Below are 27234 nucleotides of genomic sequence, written 5' to 3' on the forward strand. Positions count from 1 at the left end.
CTAATGTCTTTGCAATCTTTGGAAACGGAGCTTGAAAAAAACGACAAAATGGACTTTTAACATTGTAAACCAGCGGGCTGTTGTTATGTCGCCCGCTGGCTGTGAAAATGAGGGACACCTCCCTCTCCCTTGCTAGGAAGTGAGAGAACCTGTGGTTTGTCCAATGTCGGATGAAATGCGAAGCCTTTGGGGTAACTTTGATCTGTGTCTTTGCTATTGCTTAGCACACGCTTGGGCTTGGTGATGGTACTGATGTGCATTTTTTTTTGCTGGTGGTGGAAGGGGGGATCATTGCTTGCTGCCACTTACGCGTGGGTGGGGGGGAGCTGGAGGGGGCTTTGGGGTTCTCACGTTTAACTGTTGTTCATTTTTTGGGGCACTTCTCTGTTTTCATGGATGTTTGCGAAGAAAAAGATTTCAGGATGTATATTGTATACATTTCTCTGACATTAAATTGGACCTTTGAACCTTTGAACATTTTTTGGCAAATTCATAGTAGGTAGGTTTTGGGAACTAATTGGACGATCTCAAAATCTATGAGCAGAAGATCTGCTGGATGTATTAAAGTGAAAAGCTTTAGTGAAGGAAACTGGCTGGAGTGTTCACTGAGATCTTTAATATCTCACTTCAGCAGTCTGAGATACCCACCTGATTTAAGCAGGCTTCAATTATACCAGTGTCTAAGAAAAATGTGGTAACCTGCCTCAATGATTATCACACAGTAGCACTTGCATCCAGAGTTGAAATGTTTTGAGAGTTTGTTGAGGAAACAAATCAACTCCTGCATGAGGAGTGACTTGGATCCACTCTATTATATATTTGCTGCAGACACTGAATTAGAAACACCTGTTTATCGTAAGGGAACACATTCAGATCAGATCCTGAACTATTACAGTAACCATCCAAATGCACACAAGAAGAGCTGTAACAAAACTTTGCTCTGAAGAGCAGAGACACACTGCGGCATGGAGGAGCTAAAGGATAAAGAGGAGAAAAGTCCCTTCAAATTATTTACACAAAACGATACCCACGTAATTTTATACCAAGATGCCTATGATGTCGACAATGCAGCAACCAAGAAGCAACCAAACAGGTTGTCCTTCCAGAAGTTTGAAATATCTCAGAAACAAACAGCCCAACTGCTCCAAGAGCATACGATTTCAGCTGCACATAAACCAACAGCAACATTGAGCAGACTGAAAGATAAACCAAGATGTTGGACAAGGCCAAAGTGGTCTACAAAATCCAGTGCAGGGGGACTGCAGCAAATATTACATCCGCCATTCTGGAGAAACTATCCACAAGGATCCATGAACATCAACTGGCTGTGAAGCAGCACGACCAGCTCTCCCTGGTCTCCACCCGTGAAGATCGAGAGAGGCGCAAATCTGACTAGGCATCAGTGGGAGTCATGGCGCAAGCAAACATGGGGAATGCAAGAGAATTCCTAGAAGTGTGGTTATCCACAAACAATTCCATAAACAGAAATGAAGACATCAATCTCACTTATAAACCAATATGGGCAAAAGAAATGCACGAGTTTGCCACACAACCAATCAGTGACGAGACCCCCTCCTCACATCACCACTGGGTTCTCGTAATGATGACCAATCAACTAACTGTTAAGTATATAAATGCCAAGCTTTCAGAGGATACACCACAACTGAACAGCATACTGACGATGTCTCCTCATATGGTGACAAAGTGTTTGCGAATGGATTGCCAAGATCAGAGAACAACTCAACCCAACCATCTACCATCTGACCTTCACATTTTCCAAATTATTTCCACTTTGCACAAATTTTACTAGAAAGAATGTATTTAGAAAGTAAAACAGTCATTATTATTCAAATCAAAACCAGGGTAGAAGAAAATATTTCAGAAGATAAACCGCTGCATAATATTAATTTTACTGAAAAATAACTAGTTTTGGTGACTAAAAGAATATCCAACAATTTATTTGCAGAATAATTTACTTGTGTTGATTACACCTTTAGCAGGTGTAATGTGCAATGTAATTGGTTAAGAGGCTTGATAGATTAAATGAACATGCCTCTGTTCATTAAAAGTAAATTGCAATGTGAAAGTTTGCTTTGAACTTGAGCTTCTACTGAGTCATGGAAGAAAGCCACTCTCCAACTTTCTTGCTGTTACCAGAGTTGCTGATGTTTGTCTATTGCTCAGACAGACATTGCCATTTTAATGTTGCATCAATGTCCTTTTTTCCTTCTACAGTGCTTACAGTCCACTAGTTTTAATAACATGCATGAATGCAGATGCCTTTTAAAAATAATTATTATATTGAGATTTCCTTTATAAGCAATTGATGAGCAAACCGGTTTTAGTGCAATTTTAAGAAATCATTTCAAAATAGTAACATATCTCAGTGTTTTCGGTGGCTTCTCCATATCCGGTCTATAATTTTCCATTACAATGTAATCTAAATTGACTACAAAATAACACATATTATGTTTTCTGGGTAATGATTTCCAATTTTCTCCAACCAAATTCCCAGTTATTACATAGAATAGTGCGGCAGTATAAATTCATTTTCATTTTACTTCAGAGGGAACATTTACGTGATTCATTCAACTTCAGTGTTTCAAAAATTTTAAAAAGAGAGACTTTCAACATTCTGGAAGTCAAACTGAACTGGTTTACTTATTTAATAAAATATATGAACAAAGTACCTACAAAATAGATGCACTATATACATACACTAAAATGGCTATTTCTGAAAAGTTTTAGGGAAACAATGGCTTGAAAATCCTTTGTTAAATAAAACTGTGTTAAGAATTTCACAAAATGTGAGTTATGCTCTGCAAGCACCTCCATGCAACATAGAGACATAGAAAACTACAGCACGAACGCTAGCACATTTTTGGAGAAAAGTTACATCATTAGATCAAGATAAAGATTAGCTTTATTTGTCGAATGTACACTGAAGTAAACAGAGAAAAGCGCTTTTGCATCAGATCAAATCAGCGAGCATTGTGCTGGGGCCAGCCTATCAGCGTCACAAATTCTGACGCAAACAAGGTTAATTCCTGGGATGTCCGGACTGTCTTACGCAGAGAGGTTAGAGAGACTGGGCTTGTACACACTGGAATTAAGGAGATTGAGAGGGGATCTGATTACAACATATAAGATTATTAAGGGATTGGACAAGATAGAGGCAGGAAATATGTTCCAGATGCTGGGAGAGTCCAGTACCAGAGGGCATGGTTTGAGAATAAGGGGTAGGTCATTTAGGACAGAGTTAAGGGAAAACTTCTTCTCCCAGAGAGTTGTGGGGGTCTGGAATGCACTGCCTCGGAAGGCAGTGGAGGCCAATTCTCTTGATACTTTCAAGAAGGAGCTAGATAGGTATCTTATGGATAGGGGAATCAAGGGATATGGGGACAAGGCAGGAACCGGGTATTGATAGTAGATGATCAGCCATGATCTCAAAATGACGGTGCAGGCTCGAAGGGCTGAATGGTCTACTTCTGCACCTATTGTCTATAAACATAGCATGCCCACAACTCACTAACCCTAACTGTACATCTTTGGAAAGTGGGAGGAAGTCAAGTCATTTTTTAACGTCATTTTGACCATAAACTGCTGGTACAGTACACAGTAAAAATGAAACAACGTTCCCCCAGGACCATGACACTACATGAAACAACACAAAACTACACTCGACTATGTGAGACAAGTCAAGGCTACACCAGGCTACGTAAAACAACACAAAAACTACACAGGACTACATAAAATGGACAAAACAGTGCAGGGCAGTACAATAGTAAATAAATAATGAACAAGACAATAGGCACAGTACAGGACAAATTTCAATATAATAATAAATGAAGTACATTTGTAGATGTCAGTCTAGACTCTGGGTATTGAGGAGTCTGGTGGCTTGGGGGAAGAAATTGTTACATAGTCTGGCAGTGAGAGCTCGAATGCTTTGGTACCTTTTCCCAGACGGCAGGAGGGAGAAGAGTTTGTGTGAGGGGTGCGTGGGGTCCTTCACAATGCTGTTAGCTTTGCGGGTGCAGTGTGTGGTGTAAATGTCTGTAATAGCGGGAAGAAAGACCCCAATGATCTCAGCTGACCTCACTATCCGCTGCAGGGTCTTGCGATCCGAGATGTTGCAATTTCCGAACCAGGCAGTGATGCAGCTGCTCAGGATGCTCTCAATACAACCCCTGTAGAATGTGATGAGGATGGGGGTTGGGAGATGGACTTTCCTCAGCCTTCACAGAAAGTAGAGATGCTGCTGGGCTTTCTTGGCTATGGAGCTGGTGTTGAGGGACCAGGTGAGATTCTCCGCCAGGTGAACACCAAGAAATTTGGTGCTCTTAACGATCTCAACAGAGGAGCTGTCAATGTTCAGCAGAGAATGGTCACTCCATGCCCTCCTGAAGTCAACAACCATCTCTTCCGTTTTGTTCACATTCAGAGGCAGGTTGTTGGCTCTGCACCAGTCCATCAGCCGCTACACCTCTTCTCTGTATGCTAACTCATCGTTCTTGCTGATGAGACCCACCATGGTCATGTCATCGGCAAGCTTGATGATGTGATTCGAGCTGTGTATTGCTGCACAGTCGTGGGTTAGCAGAGTGAACAGCAGTGGACTGAGCACACAACCCTGGGATGCCCCCGTGCTCAGTGTGATGGTGTTGGAGATGCTGCTCCCGATCCGGACTGACTGAGGTCTCCCAGTCAGGAAGTCTAGGATCCAATTGCGGAGGGAGGTGTTCAGGCCCAGTAGGCTCAGCTTTCCAATCAGTTTCTGAGGGATGATTGTGTTGAATGCTGAACTGAAATCTATGAGCAGCATTCTAAAGTACATGTCTTTTTTACCCACGTGGGTGAGGGCCAGCTGAAGGTTGGTGGTGATGGTGTCATCTGTTGAGCCGTTGGGGCGATACGCGAACTACAGAGGGTCCAGTGAGGGGGGCAGCAGGGTCTTGATATGCCTCCTGATGAGTCTCTTGAAACACTTCATGATGATGGATGTGATTGCAATTGGACGGTAGTCATTGAGACAGGACACTGAAGACTTGGGGACAATGGTGGCGGTTTTGAAGCATGTTGGAACGATGTCGCTGCTCAGGAAGATGTTGAAGATGTCAGTGAGAACATCTGCCAGCTGGTCTGCACACCCTCTGAGCACTCTACCAGGAATGTTGTCTGGTCCAGCAGCCTTCTGTGGGTTGACCTTGTGTAGAGTTTTCCTCATATCGGCCATGGTAAGACACAGCACCTGGGCATCAGGAGGAGGTGTGGTCTTCCTGGCCACCATGTCATTTTCCACCTCGAAACGAGCGTAGAAGTTGTTCAACGCATCTGAGAGGGAGACATCAGCAGCACAGGTAGGTGATGTTGTCCTGTAGTTGGTGATGTCCTGAATTCCCTTCCACAATCCTGGAAGTGGCTGTGGATTCACTGGGCATGTGCGCGCTTTGCCTCTCTAATAGAACAGGACAGTTTGGCCACCTGGTGCACCTGGAGGAAACGTACACGGTCACAGGGAGGACATTCAAACTCCTTACAGGTGGTGGCACAACGTGAACCTCGACCATTCATTGTTGGTGCTGTAGAGGGATTTGCTGACCACTATACCACGGTCCACCCCACGCCATGAGTCTCAGTTAATTACATATAGTCACACACTGCACATATAGTTACGATCCAACACATAGAGACATAAAATAATGTTAGCACAAGTCCCTGAGTGGCATGGCTTGAAGATTGACCCATACCAGAGTTAGTGGTGCTGACAGATGTTGGAAGGTTATGAGCACTATTCATCTCTACGCTGTGGGCTTCGAGGCCGCGCTGTAATTGAAATGCTCCCATGCACATAGCCTTTGGCACTGCACAGATAGAATTTGCTGGAAATCTAAGGTAAAAATCCTGACGAAGGGTCTCTGTACGAAACATTGACTATTTATTCCTTTCCATAGATGCTGCCTGGCCTGCTGAGTTCCTCCAACATTTTGTGTGTATTGCACCTGAACACCTGCTTGTTAATGCAAATATCTAAACAGCCAATCATGTGGCAGCAACTCAATGCATGAAAACAGGTACACATACCTTCATAGAAAACTATGGCACAGAAATAGCCCCTTTGGCCCATCTAATCTGTGCCAAACCATTGGCCTACACCTGGAACATAGCCCTCCATACACCTCCGATCCATGTACCTATCTAAGAGGTTCCGTAGTTGCTTAGATCCAAAACCAGTTTGGGAAAGAAATGGGATCTAAGTGACTTTGACCATGGAATGATTGTTGCTACCAGATGGGGTGGCTTGAGTATCTCAAAAACTGCTGATTATCATGTACAACAGTCTATAGAGTTTACAGAGAATGGTGTGAAAAGCACAAAAAGAAACAGCCAGTGTGTGGCAGCTCTGAGAGTTAAAGCACCTTGTTAATGTTGGAGATCAGTGGAGAATGGTCAGACTGGTTCAAACCAACAGGAAATCGATAGTAACTTAAATAACCATGCATTAACAACAGTGATATGCAGAATAGCATCTCTGAATGCACAACACGTCAAACTTTGAAGTGGATGGGCTACAGCAGCAGAAGACCACGAACATACATTCCATGTATAAACTTGCCATATTCTATACTTGTAGCATTAGCAGAAGCAACAGCTTTGTGCCAGTTAAATATTAACAAAGATAGTCAAAGGTGGTTTGCCTATAATTATCAAATCCACACGTGAATAGCAGTGGTCTCATGATGTTTGCTTTTCAATCAGCTTTCTGGATATACCATCATTACACATCAGATATTCAAAGGACACAGAAAGAAAATTCAATACCTCATAAAACTAATATGAAGTTGTAGAGCTGCATTAACATTTTATTGTTACAAACTTGAGTTATTTTATACCAGGTTTTAGTGTGTGGTGTATGGTTCAGAATCAGGTTTAATACCACTGGCATATGTGATTTTTTTCTCTATACCTATTGAATTAAATTGTTCGCTCATTATGTACCATGCTGTATGATGTAGCATGATTGCTCTTGGCAAATTTTTCAACAGAAGTGGTTTACCATTGCCTTCTTCTGAGCATTGTTTTTACAAGACAAGTGACTCCAGCCATTATCAATACTCTTCAGAGATTGTCTGCCTGGTGTCAGTGGTCGCATAACCAGGACTTGCGATATGCACCAGCTGCTCATACATCGAACATAGAACAGTACAGCACAGGAACAGGCCATCATCCCACAATGCTGTGCTGAAGAAGCTAAAAAGCAAATCAAGAACACCCAAACGATAATCCCTCCTACCTACACCATGTCCATATCTTTCCAACTTCCTCACCTCCATGTGCCCATCCAAACGTCTCTGAACAGTCTCTAATGTATTTGCCCCTACCACTACATAGTCATTGCATTCCAGGCATCCACTACTCAAAAAACTTACCTCTCACATCCTCTTTAAACTTGCTCCTTCTCACTTTCAATGCATGCCGTCGGGTATTAAACATTTCAACCCTGGGAGACTGATGCTCTTTGTCTCCGTCTCTCATATCCCTGTGAACGTCTGTCAGATCTCCTCTCAGCCTCCGGCACTCCAATGTAAACAACCCAAGTTTATCCAGCCTCTCGTGATAGCACATGCCCTCTAAAGCAGGCAGCATCCTGATAAAACTGCCCTCTCTCCAAAGCCCCGCCATCCTTCCTATAGTGGGGCAATCAGAACTTTATGCAATACTTCAGATGAGGGCGAAGCAAAGTTTTATAAATTTACAACATAACCACCTGATTTTGAACTCAATGCCACAACTCAAAGCAAGCATTCCATAAGCCTTCTTAACCACCTTCTTGGCCTGTGTAGCCACTTTCAAGGAGCAATGAACTTGGACCCTAAGATCTCTCTGCTCAGCAACGCTGTTAAGGATTTTACCCTTACCAGTGTACTGTCTCCGTGCATGCCCTTCTGAGATACAATGCCTCATATTTAACTGGGTTAAAATCCATTTGCCATTTCTCAGTATACATCTACAACTGATCTATATCACGCTGTTTTCTTTGTCAGTCTTCTACACTATCCACAACTCCACCAATCTTGGTATCATCTGCAAACTTACTAACCCACCCATCTCCATTTCATCCAGGTCATTTATATACATCACAAACAGCAGCGATCCCAGCACAGATCCCTGTGGAACACCATGAATTACAGACCTCCAGCTCATATAAGTCCCTTCAACCACTACCCGATGTCTTCGAAGCACGAGCTAGTTCTGAATCCAAACATCCAATTCACTGTGAACCCCGTGCATTTTAATCTTCTGTATTAGACCCCTATGAGGACTTTATCAACAGCCGTACAAAAATCCATATAGACGACATCCACTACCCTACCCTCATCAATCTCTCTTGTCACCTTGCCAAAAAACTCCATCAAGTTGGTAAGGGATAACCTGTCCTGCACAAAGCCATGCTGGCTACTCCTAATTAGGCCATAGATATTCAAATGCTCATATATCCTATCCCTAAGAATTTTCCCCAGCAATTTACCAACAACTTTATCCTACTTGGAGTACTGTGCTCAGTTCTGATCACCTCACTACAGGAAAGATGTGAAAGCTATAGAAAGGGTGCAGAGGAGATTTACAAGGATGTTGCCTGGATTGGGGACCATGCATTATAAGAATAGGTTGCGTGAACTCGGCCTTTTCTTCCTTGGAGTGACGGAGGATGAGAGGTGACCTGATAGAGATGTATAAGATGATGAGAGGCATTGATCATGTGGATAGTCAGAGGCTTTTTCCCAGGGCTGGAATAGTTGCCACAAGAGGACACAGGTTATAGACCCATTGGTCTATAGTTCCTAGGTTTTTGTCTTGTTCCCTTCTGATATAGAGGTACAACATTAGCCACTTGCCAGTCCTCCGTACTGCCATACGACCATCCAACACCTGTTCCCATGGATTCACATGACCCTGAACAGGAGTGCTAAACAGGAGCTACTACTTGCCCAAGGGTGATCTTCTGGCTACCAGAGAGAAGGAGCTCCTTTCACCTCTTTTGTTAGAGATATATCTCCACCCCATCAGCTGTTGAATTAAAGAAATAATGCAAAAAGAGAGCGATAAAAAACAGTGAGGTAGTGATCGTGAGTTGGTTCATTGTCCATATAGGAATCTGATAGCTGAGGGTATGAAGCTGTTCCTAAAACACTGAGTGTGTACCTTCAGCCTCCTGTATATCCTTCCTGATGTTAGAAATGATAAGATGGTACATCCTGTTGATGGGGGTCCTTAATGATGGATGCTGCCTTATAGAGGCACTGCCTTAGGAAGATGTCCTCGATGGTGGGGCGGGGGGGGGGGGCAGGGTAGTGTGTACAGTAGATACATGCATTTTTGCGTTCATTTACCTGAGGACCGACCAAGTTATGAAATAAGTTAACCGTATGAGGTGAACTTTCTGTGCAAACAGTCTCTAAGTCTTGCAATTGTATAATCACTTGTTATAAATGCCCTCCTACCCCCAGCCCATGAACTGTATTAAACTCCTGTCAATATATTGTGAAATCCAAAGACAGAAGAGAAAAATTAATCTCCTTTGCATGTATTTTAATAAAGACGATTTATGAAACTTTTGTATTTACCAGCGTTTGGCAAAGAAAGTTTAGTGGACTGTTGGGACTTGCAGCTCAGTAAATTTCAGGGAACTTAGATTGTGTTTACCCAATGAAACTTATAACTGTCAAACGTGCCTTGTAAATTTTAAAGTGAGATAAATGAAATATATATTATTATCAATAAAAATAGAATGACCTTACACATTCACAGTTATGTTTGAATATGAGTGATAAAGTGTCAAAGACTTTTTTAATTTTCAGTAATAATACCATGGTTTAGAATTATCAAGGAGTCTTAAAAGTATGATTGAGTCTTGGCCTGAAATGTCGACTGTACTTTTTTCCATAGATGCTGCCTAGTCTGCTGAGTTCCTCCAGCATATTTTGTGTGTGTCACAGGTAGATAGGGACATAAAGAAACCTTTTAGCACAATAACCTTCATAAATCAAAGTACTGAGTACAGGAGATGGGATGTGTAAGACATTGGTGAGGCCCAATGTGTAGTTTTGGTCACCTAACTAGAGGAAAGATGTAAATAAGGTTGAAAGCGTGCAGAGAAAACTTACAAGGATGTTGCCAGGTCTGGAGGACCTGAGTTATAAGGAAAGAGTTAATAGGTTAGGACTTTATTCCTTAGAAAGTAAAAGATTAAGAGGAGATTTAGCAGAGGCATACAAAATTATGAGGGGTATAGATAGGGTAAATACAAGCAGGCTTTCTCCACTTGGGTTGGGTGGGACTACAACTGGAGGTCATGGGTTACGGGAGAAAGGTGAGAAGTTTAAAGGCAACATGAGGAGAAACTTCTTCATTTAGAGGATAGCGAGAGTGTGGACTGAATATCCTGCACAAGTGATTTCAAAGTTTAAGAGAAGTTTGGATAGGTAAATGACTGGTAGGGGTATGGAGGGCTATGGTCCCAGTGCAGATCGATAGGAGTAGGCAGTATAAATGGTTCAGCATGAACTATATGGGTCAAAAGGCCTGTTTCTGAGCTGTACTTTTCGATGACAAAAAGTCAAATTCACAGTAAATTTATTATCAAAATAGGTGAATATCACCATATAGTACTCTGAGATTAATTTTCCTTCAGGCATTCACGATAGAACAAATAAATACAACAGAATCAATGAAAACTACAGAGAAAACTATCAATGTACAAAAATATAAATTGTGCAACTATGAAAGAAAACAAATAATAAATAAATAGATAATACCGAGAATGTGAGTTATAGAGTCCTCAAAAGTGTGGGTACATTATGGAATTAGTTCAGTGTTGAGGTGAGTGAAGTTATCAATGCTGGTTCAGGAGCCTGATGATTATAGGGTAATACCTGTTCCTGAACCTGGTGGAGTGGAACCTAAGGCTGTGCTACCTCCTTCTCAATGACAATGGCGAAAAGAAAGCATAAAATCGTCAACAGCTCTACTTACAATTAATTCTATTTGTCCCATTTTAAAGCCATTAAAGTACTACACAATGATTTTATTTTCACATTGAATGACTTGGATGCCAAGGGAAATCTACTGCCAAATCATTTAGCAGGTCAGGAAAGAATGTGAAGGATTGGTGGTTGGTTGTATACATCATCCTTCAACATTGCTATAGAACAAGAGGGACTAAATGTAAGAACATGAAAACCTAAGAATTAGGAGCAGGAGTAGGCCATCTGACCCATTGAGTCTGCTCCACTGTTCAATATGGCTGATCTGGTCATGAACTCATCTCCACCTACCTGCTTTCTCCCCATAACCCTTAAGTTCCCTACTATGCAAAACTCTATCCATTCTTGCCTTAAATATATTTACTGAGGAAGCCTCCACTTCCTTGAAGGACGCCTCACGTCTTAATAAGCTGATAAGGAAGGCGGGCTCTGTCGTGGGCAAAGTACTGGAGAGTTTAACATCGGTAGCTGAGCGAAGGGCGCTGAGTAGGCTACGGTCAATTATGGAAAACCCTGAACATCCTCTACATAGCACCATCCAGAGACAGAGAAGCAGTTTCAGCGACAGGTTACTGTCGATGCAATGCTCCTCAGACAGGATGAAGAGGTCAATACTCCCCAATGCCATTAGGCTTTACAATTCAAATGCCAGGACTTAAGAACTTTTTTAAAGCTATTATTAATGCTTTTTGAGTTAGTGATTTAGATGCATATCATATTATTACTGAGTTAAGTATTGTATGTAATGAGTTTTTGCTACAACAAGTGTATGGGACATTGGAAAAAATGTTGAATTTCCCCATGGGGATGAATAAAGTATCTATCTATCTATCTACTTCATTGGGCAAGAATTCCACAGATTCACCACTCTCTGGGAAAAGCAACTCCTCCCCATCTCAATCCTAAATCTATTCTCCTAAATCTTGAGGCGATGTCCCCTAGTTCTAGTCTCACCTACCAGTGGAAACAACTTTCCTGCCTCTATCTTATCTAACCCTTTCATAATTTTATATGTTTCTATAAGATCACCTCTTATTCTTCCAAATTCCAGTGAGTACAGTCCCAGGTGACTCAATCTCTCCTCATAGTCTAACCCCCTCATCTCTGGAATCAATATAGTGAACCTCCAAAGCCAGTATAACCTTCCTCAAGTAAGGAGACCAGAACTGCACACAGTACTCCAGGTGCGACCTCACCAGTACCCTGTACAGTTGCAGCATAACTCCCTGTTTATAAATTCAGTCCCTCTAGCAATGAAGGCCAACAGCCTATTTGCCTTCTTGATAGCCTGCTACATCTGCAAATCAACGTTTTGTGATTCGCGCAGAAGCACTCCCAAGATCCTCTGCAGAGCGGCATGCTGCAATCTTTTGCCATTTAAATAATAATCTGATCTTTCATTTTTCCTTCTAAAGTGGATGACCTCACATTTACCAACATTGTATTCCATCTGCCAGATCCTAACCCACTCACTTAATCTTTCTATATCTCTCTGCAGTCTCACTATACTTTCTGCACAATTTGCCTTTCCACTCAATTTAGTATCATCAGCAAACTTAGATACAGTACACTCGATCCCTCTTCCAGATTGTTAATGTATCTCATGCACAGTTGCAGGACCAGCACCAACCCCTGTGTCACCCCGCTCACCATTGATTGTTGACCAGAGTGAAACCCATGTATTCCAATTCTCTGCTTTCTATTTGTTAATTAATCCTCTATACATGCTAATACATCACCCCCCCCCCCGACTCTATGCATCCTTATCTTATGGGTAAGTCTCTAATGCAGCACCTTATTGAACACCTTCTGGAAATCCAAGTAAATAACGTCCATCTGTTCCCCTCTATGCACAGCGTGCGTTGTATCCTCAAAGAACTCCAATAAGTTTCAGCAAGGCATTTGACAAGGTACCCCATGTAAGGCTTATTGAGAAAGTAAGGAGGTATGGGATGCAAGGGGAAATTGCTTTGTGGATCCAGAACTGGCTTGCCCACAGAAGGAAAAGAGTGGTTGTAGACAGGTTATGTTCTGCATGGAGGTTGGTGACCAGTGGTGTGCCTCAGGGATCTGTTCTGGGACCCCAACTCTTCGTGATTTACACAAATGACCTGGATGAGAAAGTGGAGGGATGGGTTAGTCAATTTGCTGGTGAGACAAAGGTTGGAGGTGTTGTGGATAGTGTCAGAGGGCTGTCAGAGGTTACAACGGGACATTGACAGGATGTAAAACTGGGCTGAGAAGTGGTAGATGGAGTTCAAACCAGATAAGTGTGAGGTGCTTCATTTTGGTGGGTCAAATATGATGACAGAATATAGTATTAATGGTAAGACCCTTGCCTTTGTGGAGGATCAGAGGGATCTTGGGCTCCGAGTCCATAGGACACTCAAAGCTGCTGCGCAGGTTGACTCTGTGGTTAAGAACGCATACGGTGCATTGGCCTTCATCAATCGTGGGACTGGGTTTAAGAGCTGAGAGGTAATGCTACAGCTGTATAGGACCCTGGTCAGACCCCACCTGGAGTACTGTGCTCAGTTCTGGTCGCCTTACTACAGGAAGGACGTGGAAACTATAGAAAGGGTGCAGAGGAGATTTACAAGGATGTTGCCTGGATTGGGGAGCATGCCTTATGGGAATAGGTTTCGTGAACTCGGCCTTTTCTCCTTGGAGCGACGGAGGATGAGAGGTGACCTGACAGAGGTGTATAAGGTGATGAGAGGCATTGATCATGTCAATAGTCAGAGGCTTTTTCCCAGGACTGAAATGGCTAGCACGAGAGGGCACAGGTTTAAGGTGCTGGGGAGCAGGCACAGAGGAGATGTCAGGGGTAAGTTTTTATGCAGAGAGTGGTGAGTGTGTGGAATGGGCAGCCGGCAATGGTGATGGAGACGTATACGATAGGATCTTTTAAGAGACTCCTGGATAGGTACATGGAGCTCAGAAAAATAGAGGGCTATGGGTAACGCTAGGTAATTCTCAGGGCCTGTATTGTGCTGTAGGTTTTCTATGTTTTCTGTGTTTCTAGGTTTGACAAACAGGACCTGCGTTTGCTGAATCCATGCTGCCTCTGCCTGATGGATCCATTTCTTTCCAGATGCCCTGCTATTTCTTCTTTAATGATAGCTTCAAGCATTTTCCCAACTACAGATGTTAAACTAATTGACCTGTAGTTACCTGCCCATTGTCTATATCTTTTTTTGAAAAGTTGCGTCCCATTTGCCGTCTTCCTATCCACTGGGACCTGCCCAGAGTCCAGAGAATTTTTGTAAATACTCTAACTTCTACCATTTCTTTCAGTACCCTTTGATGCATTCCATCAGGACCAGGGGACTTGTCTGTCTTCAGGCCCACAAGTTTGCTCAGCACTACCTCTTTAGTGATTGCTATTGTATTGAAATCCTCACCTCCCATTGCATCCATAACATCTCTCTTTGGCATGTTAGACATGTCCTCCACCATGAAGACCGACACAAAATACTCATGCAAAGCCTCTGCCATTTCCTCATTACCCAATGTCAATTCCCCCTTCTCGTCTTCCAAAGGACCTACATTGAATTTAGCCATCTTTTTCCACTTTATATAATTATATAAACTTTTATTACCTGTTTTTATATTTTGTGCTAATTTATTTTCATAATTTATCGTCCCTTTCCTTATTGCTCACTTAGTGGTTCTATGTTGCTTTTTAAAGTCTTCCCAATCTTCCAGTTTCCCACTACTTTTGGCGACTTTGGATGCACAAGCTTTTAGTTTGATACCTTCTTTTATTTCCTTAGATATCTAAGGCTGACTCTCCGCACCCTTACTGTCCTTGCTTTTAACTGTTCTTCCTGGCTCCATATGAAGACAGTCATCCTACACAGCACCCTCTTATGGTGCCTGATAAAACTACTGGTTATTCCATTGTAGACCAAATAATTTGAATGATGCTTCTCATCTCTTCACCCTTCTCACTAAATTGGACTCAAGGGGCCGAATGCCTGTTTCATGCCACAAGCACTTCTAAGGATAATAAGGTATGAGAGATTATGTCAGAAATTTGACCCTACCTCCTTTATTGCTTGTTTTGTGGGCTTTAGGGGGACTGAATTCTGCTCCATCAATTTAGTTCATCCTGCCAAATGGCTTTGTTGTTTTTGCTATAATTTTGCAGCTAAACTATAAAAGATTTTTTTAAAATCTGTGGGAGAAAGACTGCGTTGTTATTTGCTGGTGATGGATGGAAGATGTTAAGGGTGATTGCATGGTATTATCACTAAGACACTTGCCTGAGGCTTCTTCATTATAAGGTCCTTAACTGGGTGCATCTCTCCCTCAGAAGGGTAGTTTATATCAGATTAAGAACCTCTTTGCTAAAGATGTGTGGGTGAATGATATTAGTATCTTCTTCATTTATACTGAGTTTGCCTGAAGGTACAGCTCTTTATTTTTAATTAGTTGAAACTGAATCCCAGAGGATTCAAGAATAGTAATTTCAAAAAATTCTTTTCAAACTGAATTGTAACCCTAGAAGATGAACAACTTACTGAATTAGATTGTCTGGGGCATTTTTGCTTGGTTGAACTGTCTATTTTTCATCATAGTTTATTATTTTGGAGAACGTGCAATCTGCACTCAGTGGCCACTTTATTAGGTATACCTGTACACCTACTTGTTAATGCGGTTATAAAATCTAATATCTAATCTGGCTCATTGCACATGATCGAAATGAGCTGCAGAAAGTTGTGAACTCAGTCAGCTCCATCATGGGCACTAGCATCCCCAGCATCCGAGACGTCTTCAAGGAGCGATGCCTCGAGAAGGCGGTACCCATCATTAAGGACCCCCATCACCCAGGACATGCCCTGTTCTCATTGCTACCATCAAGGAGGAGGTACAGAAACCTGAAGGCACACACTCAACAATTCAGGAACAACGTCGTCCCCTCTGACATCAGGTTTCTGAAAGGACATTGATTCCACGAACACTACCTCACTACTTTTTTCTCTCTTTTTGTACTTACTTAATTTCACTTTTTAAAATATATATACCTACTACAATTTAATATTTTTTATTATGAATTGCAATGTACTGCTGCGTAACAACAAATTTCATGACATACAATCCCTTTAAAATGTATTCACTCCTCTTGGAAGATTACTTGTTTTATACCATTGAATCACAATGGATTTCATTTGGCTTTTTTGACTGATCATCAGAAAAAGACTCTTTCGTGTCAAAGTGAAAACATTTACAAAGTGATCTAAATTATTTACAAATATAAAACATAGAAAAATCATTGTGTTCATGCCCTTCAAGTCAGTAATTGATTAACCTTTGGCAGCAATTACAGCCTTGAGTCTGTGTGGTAGGTCTCTATCAGCTTTGCACATCTGAAGATTACAATTTCTCCCTATACCTTTTACAAAACTGCTCAAACGCTATTAGATTGCATGGGGATCATGAGTGAATAGCCCTTTTCAAGTCCTGGCACAAATTCTCAATTGGATTGAAGGCTGGACTCTGACTTGGCCACTCCAGGGCATGAACTTTGCTTTTTTAGCAATTGCTGTGTAGTTTGGCTTTATGCTTGGGATCATTATCTTGCTGGAAAGCTAATCTATCCATGTTGCTGTTCTCTTGGAGAATGCACCAGGTTTTCCTCTCTCGGATTTCCCTGTATTTTGCCGCATTCATTTTACCCTTTACTTTCACAAGCCTTCCAGGGCCTGCTGCAGTGAAGCATCCCAACACCATGCTTCACAGTAGGGTTGGTGCATTTTTGATGATGTGCAGTGTTTGGCTTATGCCAAACGTATCATTTAGTCTAATGGCCAAAAAGCTCAATTTTGGTTTCTTCAGATCATAGAGCCTTCTTCCAGCAGACTTTAGAGTCTCACAAATGGCTTCTTGCAAACTCTAGCTGAGATTTCATGTGAGCTTTTTTCAACAGCGGCTTTGTCTTTGCTACTCCCCTAAAAAGCTGCAACTGGTGAAGCACCTGGGCAACAGTTGTTGTAGGCACAGTCTCTCCCATTTCAGCCACTGAAACATTTAACTCTTCCAGAGCTGACATAGGTCTCTTGGTGGCCTGCCTCACTGGTCCCCTTCTTGCACGGCCACTCAGTTTTTGAGGATACCCTGATCTAAGCAGATTTACATCTGTACCATATTCTTTCCATTTCTTGATAATTGACTTAACTGTACTCCAAGGAAGTACAAACAAGCGAAGATCTACAGATGCTGGAAATCCAAGCAACACACACAAAATGCTGGAGGAACTCAGCAGGCCAGGCAGCATCTAGGAAAAGAGTACAGCCAACTTTTTGGCCCAAAACGTTGACTGTACTATTTTCCTAGATGCTGCCTGGCCTGCTAAGTCCCTCCAGCATTTTGTGCGTGTTGCTCCAAGGGATTTTCAGTAACTTGGAAATGTTCTTGTATTCATCTCCTGACTTGTTCCTTTTAAAAAAAAAACTTTTCACAGAGTTGCTTGGAGTGTTCTTTTGTCTTTATGGTTTAGTTTTTCCAGGATACTGATTCAACAGCAGCTGGGCCTTGCAGATACAGGTATATTTTTACTATTATCAATTGAAATGCCTTGGCTGCACACAGGTCTCCAAAAACAGATCTCCATTTAACTAAATATGTGACCTCTAAAACAAATTGGCTGCACCAGTGATGATTTGGTGTATCATATTAAAGGGGGATGAATACTTACGCAATTTATTATTTTGTGTTTTACATTTATAACTAACTTAGATCAATTTGTAGATGTCTGTTTTCACTTCGACATGACAGTTTTTCTGTTAATCATTGTCAAAAAAGCCAAATTAAATCCATTATGATTCAGTACAGTAAAACAATAAAATAGGAAAACTTATGGGGGGTGGGGGTGGTGAACACTTTTTCTAGGCACTGTATGTCACCGATATTAAACCTGACTCTGTTTCAGATTCTCATTCAACCAATCATATGGCAGGAACTCAGAATATAAAAGCATGGTCAAGAGATTCAATTCCACTACATTTTAATATAACAATTAATGATACTTTCTTATATGTTGGCTCAAATCGTTATATGCTGATGATAGTGCAGTGTGTAAGAAAGGCAGGAAAATGCAGATGGATTAATGAAGTAGAGGAATGGGGTTGTTGATGGGGTTTTAAATTTTCGGTTGCAAAGACTCAAGTTATTTTCGATTTTTCTGAAAGAAGCATTACACCCACAATTGATCTCAGGTTATGTGGTAAAACTCTTAAACAAGAGTCAGTGGCAAAGTTCAACAGGTCCAATAAGTTCAATAGGTTCCATTTAATGTCAGACAAATGTATACAATATACATCCTGGAATTCTTTTTTCCCCGCAAACATCAACAAAAACAAAGGAGTGTCCCAAAGAATGAATGACAGTTAAATGTTAGAACCCCAAAAGCACCCCCCAGCTTCCCCTTCCCATGCATAAGCAGCAGCAAAGCAACGACCCCCCCCCTTGCATCGGCACCCTCCCCCGAGCACTCAAGTGTGCAGCAAAGCATCAATAAAGAAACAGACTTGCAGTACCCCAAAGACTACTCGTTCACCCGGTAATTCGACATACCACAGGCTCTCTCTCTCACTCTCATAAGGGAAAAAGAAATGTCTCCATTTCACAGCGAGGGGGAGACATAACAAAACAACTCACCGATTTGTGGTTTTAAAAGTCTGTTGTGTCACTTTTTCTGAGCACTGTGCCCAAAGAACTCGGGTCCCTGGGCACTCAGTCAGGTCACTGCTTACGATCTTCCGTCTCCCATGACACACCAGTATTCTGCGGTGGCACCAACTTCGAATCCGCCCACTTCCAGAACCATGAAAATCTGGCACCTTAAAGGAACACTAGTCTTCTAGGCCGTGTCCTTGGCATATCGAAAAATGGCCGGTTTTGACACCCTGAGAGCAGGTCCTGTCCCCACAAGGAACCGAAGTCAGAGTGCAACTCCAGAGCAGGGTCTTCAAAAGAACCCTCAAAAAGGAAAAAGAGGAGATACTAAAGATAGAAATAGAGTTGTTTGAAAAGATGCAAGCAAAGCAGTTACCATTCGGCACCATCATCCTAAGCTCTGCCCTCAGTGTTTAGGTATGTGGGTGGACATCAGGCTAAGATGCAAGGTGCATGTGAATAAAGTTCTAGAGAAGTGTGAAAAAAGCCCTTAATGTGCTCAGGTTCTTAGATGGGTGTGACTGGGGTGTGAGCAGGAAGTCACTGAAACAATGTATATTGTTTTAATCAGATCTGTCTTTGATTATAGATGTGTTGCTTATGGGTCAGCCTCACTAACAGTCTTAAAGCCCCTGGATAACATTCAAATTCAGGCACTGAGATTATGTTGTGGTGCTATTAAATCATCCCAAATTTCAGCATGACTGGTAGAAATTGGTGAAGTACTTTATGTCTAAGATCACAAGACTATAAGACCATAAGATATAGGAGCTGAAGTAGGCCATTTGGCCCATCGAGTCTGCTCCACCATTCAATCATGGGCTGATCCAATTCTTCCAGTCATCCCCACTCCCCTGCCTTCTCCCCATACCCTTTGATGCCCTGGCTAATCAAGAACCAATCTATCTCGGCCTTAAATGCACCCAATGACTTGGCCTCCACAGCCGCTCGTGGCAACAAATTCCACAGATTTACCACCCTCTAACTAAAGTAATTTCTCCCCATCTCTATTCTAAATGGACGTCCTTCAATCCTGAAGTCGTGCCCTCTTGTCACCTCCCAATCATTGCACAACACCCAATCCAGCACAGCTGATCCCCTAGTGGGCTCAACAACAAGCTGTTCTAAAAACCACCCCTTAGACATTCTACAAATTCTCTCTCTTGAGGTCCAGTACTGGGCTGGTTTTCCCATTCCACTTTCATGTTAAATCCCCAGTGATTATCATGACATTGCCCTCCTGACTTGCCTTTTCTATCTCCTACTGTAATGTGTAATCCACATCCCAGCTGCTGTTTAGAGGCCTGTATACAGCTGCCATTAGGGTCCTTTTACCCTTGCCATTTCTTAACTCAACCCATAGTGACTCTACTCCTTCCGATCCTATGTCATTCCTTTTTAATGATTTAATATTACTTCTTATACACAGAGCCACACCAACCCCTCTGCCTACTAACCTATCTTTCTGATACACCGTATATCCTTGGGCATTCAAATCCCAATGGCAGCCATCCTTTAGCCAAATTTCAGTGATGGCCACAACGTCATACTTGCCAATCTATAGCTGAATTTCAAGATTATCCATTTAATTTCTTATGCTGCGTGTATTCAAATATAACACTTTCAGTCCAGTATTTGCTGCTTTCTGTTTTAACTGCACCACTCCTCTATTGCCCTGTTACTCATCCTACTAGCTGTGATTATGCCTCATCTCCTGCCTGTCCTTTCTATCATCTCTGTTGCATGCTATCTTTGATTTATTTCTGTTTTCCCCTTTCTTCAGTCCTATCACTCCAGTTCCCATGCCTCTGCCAAATTAGTTAAAACCCTCCCAAACAGCTCTATTAAACCTGCCTGCTAGGATATTGGACCCCTTTGGGTTCAGGTGTAACCCATCCTTTTTGTACAGGTCATACCTCCCCCAGAAGACGCCCCAATGATCCAGGGACCCAAAGCCGTGCCCCCTACACCAGTCTCTCAGCCACACATTAAAATGCCTGATCATGCTATTCTTGCGTCCGTTAGCACGTGGCACAGGCAGCAATCCTGAGATTACCACCCTGGAGGTCCTGCTTTTCAGCTTCCTACCCAATTCCCTGAATTCTCTCTTCAGGACCTCCTCCCTTTCTCTACGTATGTCATTGGTGCCAACGTGTACCAAGACTTGCGCCTGTTCACCCTCACCTTTCAGAATACTCTGCACCCGATCCAAGAAAAAACATCCAGTTCCGTGGGTGAAAATGCATTGTCAATGAGAGAGGTCTGAGGAGAATGGTCAGACTGGTTCAAGCTGACAGGAAAGCAAGAGTAACTCAGGCAACCGTGTGTTACAACAGTGGTGTGCAGAAGAGCATCTCCGAATGCACAACACATCGAGCCTTGAAGTGGATGAGCTACAGCAGCTGAAAACCACAAACAGATACCTAGTGGCCACTTTATTAAGTACAGGATGTACCTAATAATGTGACCATAGTGTCTGATTCTTGAAATTGCACTTTATGGTGCAGAATATGTCAATCATGAATGCACCTTTAATATTCAGCTAATGGTTTGTTCAGCGAATGTGAACAAATCGTGATAGAAGGGTGCTCCTTTAGAACAGAGATGGAGGAGGAACATCTTTAGTCAGACAGTGGTGAATCTGTGGAATTCTTTGCCTCAGTCGACAGTGGAGGCCAAGTCATTCGGTATACTGTATTTGGGCAAAGAAGTGGCAGGTGGAATACAGTGTCAGGAAGTGTACGGTCGTGGATTTTGGTAGAAAAAAATAAAAGTGCAGACTGTTTTCTAAATGGAGAGAAAATACAAAAAACTGAGGTGCAAAGGGCCTTGGAAGCCCTTCTGCAGGATTCCCTAGAGATTAGTTTGCAGGTTGAGTCTGTGGTGAGGAAGGCAAATGTGATGTTAGCATTCATTTCAAGAGGACTAGAATATAAAAGCCAGGATGTAATGTTGAGACTTTATAAAGCAATAGTGAGGCCTCACTTGGAGTATTGTGAGCAGTTTTGGGCCCCTTATTTAAAAAGGGATGTGCTAACATTGGAGAGGGTTCAAAGGAGGTTTATGAAAATGATTCCAGGATTGAAAGGCTTGTAGTATGAGGAGTGTTTGATGGCTCTGGGCCTCTACTAACTAGAATTCAGAAGAATGAGAGGTAACCTCATTGAAATCCATCGAATGTCGTAAAACCTCAATGGAGTGGATGTAGAGAGGATGGGGGAGTCTAAGACCAGAATAAAGGTGCATCATTTTAGAATAGAGATGATTAATTTCTGTAGACAGAGAGAGATGAATCTATGGAATTCATTGCCACAGGTGGCTGTGGAGGCCATGTTATTGGATATATTTAAGGCAGAGGTTGATAGATTCTTCATTAGTCAGATACGGATACGGGAAGAAAGCAGGAGATTGAGGCCGAGATGGAAATGGATCAGCTATGATGAAGACCTGATGGGCCAAATGGCCTAATACTGCTCCTATATCTTATGATCTTATATTAAAAGTAGAGGTTGGTAGGTTCTTGATTAATAAGAGTGTCAAAGGTTACAGGGAGAAGACAGAGAAAGGGGTTGAGAGGGTTAATAAATCAGCCATAATATAATGGTGGAGCAGTCTCAATGGGCTGAATGGCCTAATTCTGGTCCTATGTCTTAAGGCATATGGTCTTACTGTCTGACATGCCAGAGCAATACTCCAGGAATTTCCTTCCACTACTGTCAGAGCTCATGGAAAATTGCCACCCTGTCATACTCCAAAGCTGAATGAGTAAGGAAACTCGAATAACAAGAGGAGACAGAACTGTAACACTCCAGTAAAAATAACTAGGTTAAACTCAGGAGTACAGCCTGTACATATTGTATTTCTCTTTATTGTATAAATTGTTTATTTACCAGAATGATACTGTCGTGTATTTAATATTTCAGTAGTATTTGAGTAATATTCTAAATATAATGTTTGAGTAAGCATTCTTGTTTGTTTAGATTATTCATTACCGGTTATACGTATAAATATGTGAAATGCATATGTAATTTGTTACCACGTGATAGGTGCTCCTGGTTATAGTAATACTGAAGATAGTCCTGCATTTTGGACTCCCATATCTTCCTTTGAATCGGTTTAATGTTTTGAAGTTACAAAAGATATCGGCTACCATTTTCCATTTTATGCTTATCTCTGTCATTGCAATATGCTTGATGCATTCAGGGGGAACAGAATGGTGACAATGTGTTTGGACATTCTGGATTAGACGCCAAAAGATTGGATTTGACCAATGGAATTGTGGATGCATATTTAATGTATAAGCTATACAAGCATTTCCAAGTTCCTTTGCACCTCCGAGTTTTGAATTTTCTACCCATTTAGAAAGTAGTCTATGCATTTATTCTTTCTACCAAAGTGCATGACTATACACTTTTCTATACAATATTCATCTGCTACTTCTTTGCCATTCGCTGAACCTAAGTTTCTCTGCAAACTCCTGCCTCCTAAACATTACCAGCCTTTTCACCAATATTTATATCATGTGCAAACTTGGCCACAGAACCATCAATTCTATCAGCCAAATCACTGACCTATCTTGAAAAGGAGTGGTCCTAATATCGACCCCTGCAGAGCCACTAGTCTCTGACAGTCAAGCAGAAAAGATCCCCTTTCTTCTCGCTCTTTGCCTCTTGCCAGCCAATCTTCTATCCACGCCACTATCTTTCGTGTAATGCCATGGGTTTTTATCTTGTTAAGCAGCCTCATGCGTGGCATCTTGTCAAAGGCCTTTAGAAAATCCAAGTAAACAACAACTATTGATTCTCCTTTGTCTATCCTGCCTGTTATTTCCCCAAAGAATTCCAACAGATTTGTCATGCAATATTTATTTGTATGGAAATCATGCTGACCTTGGCCCATTTTATCATATGCTTCCAAGTACCACAAAACCTCATTCTTAATAATGGACTTGAATATCTTCCCAACGCAGGTCAGGCTAACTGGCTTATCATTTTCTTTTTCCTGACTCCTTCCCTTGCTAAAGAGTGGAGTATCATTTGCAATTTTCTAGTCCTCCAGAGCCATTCCAGAATCTAGTGATTCTTAAAAGATCATTACTAATGCCTTCATAATCTCTTCAGCTACCTCTTTCAGAACCCTGGGATGTAGTCAATCTGATGACATATTATATAATATGAATGTAAGGAAGGACAAGCCAATGATTGGGTACAACTGCAGACAGAGCTAAGAGTTAAGTTGTACCACAGATGCAAAATTCATAAGTCAGGTCACTTTTTATTGTCATTTCGACCATAACTGCTGGTACAGCACACAGTAAAAACAAGACAATGTTTTTCAGGACCATGGTACTATATGAAACACTACAAAAACTACACTGAACTACATAAAACACAGAAAAAAAACTACACTAGACTACAGACCTACCCAGGACTGCATAAAGTGCAGAAAAGAGTGCAGGGCAGTACAATAATTATATAGACAAGACAATAGGCACAGTAGAGGACAAGTTACAATATAATAAATGTAGATGTCAAGTCATCTTTTATTGTCATTTTGACCATAACTGCTGGTACAGTACACAGTAAAAACGAGACAACTTTTTCAGGACCATGGTGCTACATGAACAATACAAAAACTACACTGAACTACGTAAACCAACACAAAAACTACACTAGACTACAGACCTACCCAGGACTGCATAAAATACACAGAACAGTGCAGGCATTACAATAAATAATAAACAAGACAACAGGCACAGCAGAGGGCAGTAGGTTGGTAGTCCGATGGCTTGGGGTAAAATCTGTTACATAAATAAACAGCTGAATGGTGACATCCAGGATTCTGTCCGTTTCTGTACTCCCGCCGAGTATTTCGTTGCCACAGGTGTAGTCCAATTTAATGTCCATTGGAGAGTGGAATGGACGGGAGAGCCGGCTGGCTAGGATTTGCTTTTTTCCTGGCACGGACTCCTGCCCGCTCGCCTCGCACACCACTTACAACGTCCCCAACTCTGGCCACTGGCATCAGGCGACTCCAAGGACTGCAGACCCGATTCCCTCAGCAAGCCGAGGTCGCGCAATCCAACCAGCAGATTTTCATGAAGGTTTATTTTTGGGCGATCTCTGTATTGTAGCCGTATCTGGCGATGGTGGATAGTCGCTCTGTTATCCATTGCCCTAAACCCTAATTGTACCTTAAAATTAAATTAAAAAACTAAATTAAAGTAGCACCAGATCCGAAAGGCCGCTGCTGCAGTGTGTCACGCCGCCTAGTTGTGGTGAACTACATATACCTGTCTGGACACGCCCCCCCCGCTGACTGCTCCTGTGGCTCCTCCCACAGACCCCTGTATAAAGGCCATTGGAGGCACTGCTCCTCCCTCAGTCTCCAGGATGTAGTGTGTGTCTCCGAGAGTTATTGATGGTGCATCACTAGTCTAGACTCTGGGTATTGAGGAGTCTGATGGCTTGGGGGAAGAAACTGTTACATAGTCTGGTCATGAGAGACTGAATGCTTCGGTGCCTTTTCCCAGACGGCAGGAGGGAGAAAAGTTTGTATGAGGGGTGTGTGGGGTCCTTCACAATGCTTTGCGGATGCAGTGTGTGGTGTAAATGTCTGTAATGGCGGGAAAAGAGACCCCGATGATCTTCTCAGCTGACCTCACTATCTGCTGCAGTCTTGCGATCCAAGATGGCGCAATTTCCAAACCAGACAGTGATGCAGCTGCTCAGGATACTCTCAATACAACCCCTGTAGAATGTGATGAGGATGGGGGCTGGGAGATGGACTTTCCTCAGACTTCTCAGAAATATAGACTTTCTTTTCTGGGCTTTCTTTGCAATGGAGCTGGTGTTGAGGGACCAGGTGAGATTCTCCGCCAGGTGAACACCAAGAAATTTGGTGCTCTTAACAATCTCTAAAGAGGAGCCGTTGATGTTCAGCGGGGAGTGGTCACTCCGTGCCCTCCTGAAGACAACAGCCATCTGTTTTGTTTAGTTCACATTAAGAGACAGGTTGTTGACTCTGCACCATTCAGTTAGACACTGCACCTCCTCTCTGTAAGCTGACTCATTGATCTTGTTGATGAGACCCACCACGGTCATGTCATCGTCAAACTTGTTGACATGGCTCAAACTGTGTGTTGCAGCACAGTCGTGGGTCAGCAGAGTGAACACCAGTGGACTGAGCACACAGCCCTGGGGCCCCCGTGCTCAGTGTGATGGTGTTGGAGATGCTGCTCCCGATCTGGACTGACTGAGGTCTCCCAGTCAGGAAGTCTAGGATCCAGTTGCAGAGGGAGTTGCTCAGGCCCAGTAGGCTCAGCTTTTCAGTCAGTTTCTGAGGGATGATTGTGTTGAATGCTGAACTGAAGTTTATGAACAGCATTCGAATGTACATGTCTTTTTTATCCAGGTGGGTTAGGGCCAGGTGGAGGGTGATGGCAATGACGTTGTCTGTTGAACGGTTAGGACGGTACACAATCTGCAGGGGGTCCAGTGAGGGGGGCAGCAGGGTCTTGATGTGCCTCATGATGACCCTCTCGAAATACGTCATGATGATGGATGGTAGTCATTGAGACAGGACACTGAAGACTTCTTTGGCAGGGGGACGATGGTGGCGGCCTTGAAGCACGTTGGAACGGTGGCGCTGCTCAGGGAGATGTTGAAGATGTCAGTGAGAACATCTACTAGCTGGTCTGCACGTCCTCTGAGCACTCTACCAGGGATGTTGTCTGGTCCAGCAACCTTCCGTGGGTTGACCCTGCACAGGGTTCTTCTCATGTCGGCCACGGTGAGACACAGCACCTGGTCATTCGCAGGAGGGGTGGACTTCCTCGCCGCCACGTCATTTTCCGAAGTTATTCAGCACATTTGGGAGGGAAGCATCACCTGCACGGTCAGGTGATGTTGTCTTGTAATTGGTGATGTCCTGGATCCCTTCCACATGCGCCGCGTGTCGCCGCTGTCCTGGAAGTAACTGTGGATTAGCTGGGCATGTGCACGCTTTGCCCCTCTGATGGCTCGGGACAGTTTGGCCCTCGCTGTTGTTAAAGCTGCCTTGTCACCTGCTCTGAAGGCGGAGTCGTGGGTCCTCAGCAACGCACGCACCTCTGCGGTCATCCACGGCTTCTGGTTGGCATGTATAGTGATGGTCTTGGACAGAGTAACATCATCAATGCACTTGCTGATGTAGCTGGTCACTGATGCTCCTCTAAGTTGGTAGAGTCGCCATCGGTTGCAGCCTCCCTGAACATGTGCCAGTCAGTGTGCTCAAAGCAGTCTTGAAGAGCAGAGATGGCTCCTGCTGGCCAGGTTTTCACCTGCTTCTGAACTGGTCTGGAGAGCCTGACGAGGGTCTGTATGCTGGGATTAGCATAACAGAGATGTGGTCTGAGTAACTGAGGTGGGGGTGGGGCTCTGCCCGGTACACATCAGGGATGTTTGTGTAAACCAGGTCCAACACGTTCTCCCCCCTCGTTGCAAAGTCCACATACTGGATGTTCATGCAG

Source organism: Hemitrygon akajei, chromosome 9 (genome assembly GCF_048418815.1).
Source record: "Hemitrygon akajei chromosome 9, sHemAka1.3, whole genome shotgun sequence".
In the NCBI taxonomy this organism is placed as follows: Eukaryota; Metazoa; Chordata; class Chondrichthyes; order Myliobatiformes; family Dasyatidae; genus Hemitrygon; species Hemitrygon akajei.